This window comes from Lissotriton vulgaris, chromosome 6 (assembly GCF_964263255.1).
Source record: "Lissotriton vulgaris chromosome 6, aLisVul1.2, whole genome shotgun sequence".
NCBI lineage: Eukaryota > Metazoa > Chordata > Amphibia > Caudata > Salamandridae > Lissotriton > Lissotriton vulgaris.
The window spans coordinates 1838763966-1838767969 of NC_141694.1; the positions used below are offsets into that span (position 1 = coordinate 1838763966).

The 4004-nt window shown below is 42.2% G+C and overlaps 1 non-coding gene across 1 annotated transcript; it reads left to right on the forward strand.

Moving 5' to 3' along the window:
• The first annotated feature begins 1665 nt into the window (after nucleotides 1-1665).
• TRNAY-GUA (transfer RNA tyrosine (anticodon GUA)) lies at nucleotides 1666-1751 on the forward strand. The gene is given in 2 exon segments: nucleotides 1666-1702; nucleotides 1716-1751. It is a non-coding gene; the product is annotated as a tRNA-Tyr (tRNA).
• Nucleotides 1752-4004: the final 2253 nt, after the last annotated feature.

The window sequence follows — 4004 nt, forward strand, 5'->3', positions numbered from 1 at the left end:
GCATTGCCTATGCGGTTGTGAACAGGAAGCTCCATATTCTATAGCCACGCCCCCAGATTGAGACATTTTTGGCACAGGTCACTGAGGTAATGAAGAAGATTACGTCCAGTACAGTCCCGCTGAGTGCAAAGGAGTTGCTGCTTAACATATCAGGGGAGGAACCCAGGCCTGGATATCAAAACATCTGGGTGACACTAGTGGCCAAGCGAAATATAGTCAGGATAAGGGGAAGAGGGAGCCCCCATCTCTGGGGGAACTGATGTCTGATTTGGATTGGTGTCAGAATGCCAAGCAGGTGGTGTATCAGGGCAGCGGCTGCACAAAAAAATGGGAGAGGATCTGGTGGGCCTGGAGGGAGTTCAGGGGATTTTGAAATTAGCCAAGACACAAGGTTTAGACTAGGTTCACAAAGATGCATGCATCTGTGCTATTTAATCATTGGTGCAAGACGCAACTGATCTATTATAACGCATCAAGAAATATTACATACATGATTGTCTAAAGAATATCACCTTGCTATGTATTGTATTAAAAATGCATTTCGTACTCTATGACCTGTTTAATACAAATGTTAATAAAAAGATGGTTTAAAGAATTTGGACACACTAAATTGTTCTCTTTCACTTTCGAACACGGTGTAGTCACGGGTCATCACCCAGGACCAAAACATGTCTATGAAAGAACACATCAACAATTCAGTAAAAGGGGTGCTTTACACCCTGAAACATCTCAAGAAAATAAAACCATTTATTCCACCTGAAGATTAACCTTCCTCTCGAACGGCGATGCCATACACACTGGGACCCCTAAAAGCCAAGATATGAGTGGCAGTGGAATAGCCTAGAGTTCTCAATAGCCACACTACATTAACTATACTTGCCATTGTCCATGCACTGTATTCTCAGAAAAGATGTGATTTGCAATGTCATAACTTTTATTGTCAATACTATTATTTTAAAAAGTATAAGTGATATAATATAAATGGTGGTACATGGAGAAGGCGCGGGTTATAGTTGTACTTCTACTTATGTTAAGAAACTAAAACTAGTGGTCTACAGTTACTTAATGGCACAAGTTATAGTTTCTTCAGTCAAGCTTTAAAAATAACTGAGCCCAAATGTTTGAGATTCACTAAAAGAAATCACTGACAGCTGCTACTCCATCCCTCCTGTGAACAGTTGGGTGGTCCTTCCCACTTTTTGCATCATTTGTGTCTCAAACAGCAACTGCCCCTGAGTGAAGATACAGGTGGAAAATGCACACAAAAATATTTCTAAATTCCAAAAAGGTATGTCTGTTTGTGAAGTTTTATAAACAGTAAAAAGTGCTCCTATTTACTATGTAATATAAAAGTTAATGATGAAATTAAATTACAATTTAAGGTACATGTAGTACTCCTATTTAAAATAAAACATTGTTTGTAAATTAACTCCTGAGAAATGATATCATTTTTTGTTTTTGTTAAAGAGGGTACAATAGCAAACTACTTTTCTGTGGTGTTTTCATATTGAAAAACCTAAACAGTGTTATCAGATTAATCACAATATTCTAAAATCTTAAATATTTCATGTAATGGCTCAGTAATTCAATTAGAATTACATTCCGTATCTATTTCTCGAGCACCATGTACATAAAGTCAGTAGATGCCCCCCTCAAAGCATGGAACCTTCGATAGCTCAGTTGGTAGAGCGGAGGACTGTAGTTGAGTAACAGAGATCCTTAGGTCGCTGGTTCGAATCCGGCTCGAAGGAGGTCCAGACATTTTTTATTTAAAAAAATTGAACATTGAAACGTAAATAATTAAGAACAAAATACCAAACCTTTAAGCACAAATAAACTCTCTCTAAAGACGATGTTACCTTTAAATGACCATAAAATGGGGGCGGTTGTGCATATTTAAAGCCTTAATGTGTCTCTCTGGATTACTGTTTTGTAATGTGCAGCCTGAACACCTCCAAAGAATTTTCCGCGTGGTTTCCCGTTTCACTCAATGCCCTACTTGAACCGGAGACTGTGCAGTGCCATTCACCGCTTCCGGGCTTCGGACGTCGGGTGACTCGTTGGTCGCCAGACCGACGCACCGTGACGCTGGCTCCGGGCTCGCGCATGCGCGGAAAAGGCAGTCGCTGCACGAGTCAGGAGTAATGAGCCCTCCTGCTGCCATGCTGACTAAAAACTCGTGATTTTAAGGTTTTCACCCTCTGTTGGTATATCTCACCCCTTTAAAGGCTCATCAGTTATACTGCTCGTTGATAAGGGGAGACTGAGTTTTCTTTATTTCTAATATTTCGCCTCTGACAGCGGCGAGCGCATGCGCCCTCGCTTGCGAAAGATTGTTTATTGCCAAGTTTTTCTCAATAAGACCATTCACAAGTTGGCTTTTAAGTTGCAGGTGGCGCCCCACACAGACATGTATATTGCTGGCCTAAATTCTGACCATGGGCGTAGGAAATGTAGGGGACGGGGTGATTTATTTATTTCCCCCGCTCATCCCGAATTTAGAATGGGGGAACCAAGGGGACAATATCCCCCTTCTCCTCCCCACACTGATTTGGAATTGGAAACTCAGCAGTGGCATACAGAACATGTTTATCTGACGCTATGCTGTAAATTGCCTTCCTGTTGAAGTGCTGTCACTTTAAGGGCAAACTCTGGGGGTTGCAAGACCTCTTTCATACATGCCAACAGACCTGATTCAGATGGGAGACTCCTGATTAAAAGAAATAAATTCCACCATTCCACCATTTTATTTGCATCTCCTTTCTGCCTCCCAAATGTTTGCATGTATGCTTGTTTTGTTAAATATTTAATTTTGGTAATTGAGATGCCACACCTCTCCTAAAATCAGTCACCAGAGTTAGGGACGGCAGGAGATTCTCTTAAATGTTAATGTTGCAGGTGTAGCATCCGTGGCTCGTAGATTTTCAATAACTTCTGGAGACACGTTATTGATGGAAGTAGAGTTTATTCCACATAGAGTCCCATCCATCTCTCAACAACATCTTTGGGCAACTGCTAATCTCTCTTTGCACAACAACATTCCATACTCTGAAATCACATAGATACAATTCAAATGGCTACCATTCTAATGCCACCTAATAAATGACATCTCCCATCACAGCCCAGATACCACACACCATCCATCTATAATAAACACAAAAGGGCCTATTACAATGCCATCAGGAAGGGCTCCGGATGGGATTCGGTATTGTCTAATCCGATTAGAAACCCTTGTTTCCTACCGAATTGTACAGTTTTCCCAACAACCGATTATGATGCTCGGAAACCGTTCGAGCAGACCGAATTGGTTCCGAAAGGCATCCCAACACTTAAGTCTTTCAGGGCCGATTCATATAGCTCTATGGGCTCGGTTTCCGAATGAATGATTACGATGACCGGTTCGGACAGCCGTTGCGATTCGATTTCCCTGAGACGAAACGGCTGCCGAAATCTGACTTTGGGGGCCCATTGCATGCCTCCCTTCACCCGGAGGCATCCAAATGTGGCCCGTGGGGGTACCCAAGGGACCACTCTTCTCAACCATGCACAATGTTGTAGGCACCATGGGGTGCCCGCCACAGGGTGCAAGGTCAACCACGCTTTTTTTTCAGTGGGAGCCTGTGTTTGCGTTTGGAACACACGCTCCCATTGAAGTCAATGCGAGTCTGACTGAACAATGTTGGGAGGCATCGTAATTGGTCATCCGGACTCACAGGAACCGATTTGTTTGACAACTAGTTCGGAACCGATTAGTTCTGAACAGTTTCCAAACGACATTGTAATCAGACCCAGAGTGTTAACGTATGTACAAAAGTAAAAACATGGTAAAGCTTGTATCTTGAGTAAATCCAGGAGACACAAGAAAGATCTCATACAAAAGCATGAGACCAGCAAGGCTACAAACAAAAATACAGAAATCATTAAAGAAAATCTCTCAACTAAGACTCTTCAGGAAAGCAATTACATGTTGGGTCTCAACTGCCATTGGCAAGCACACTTCAGGC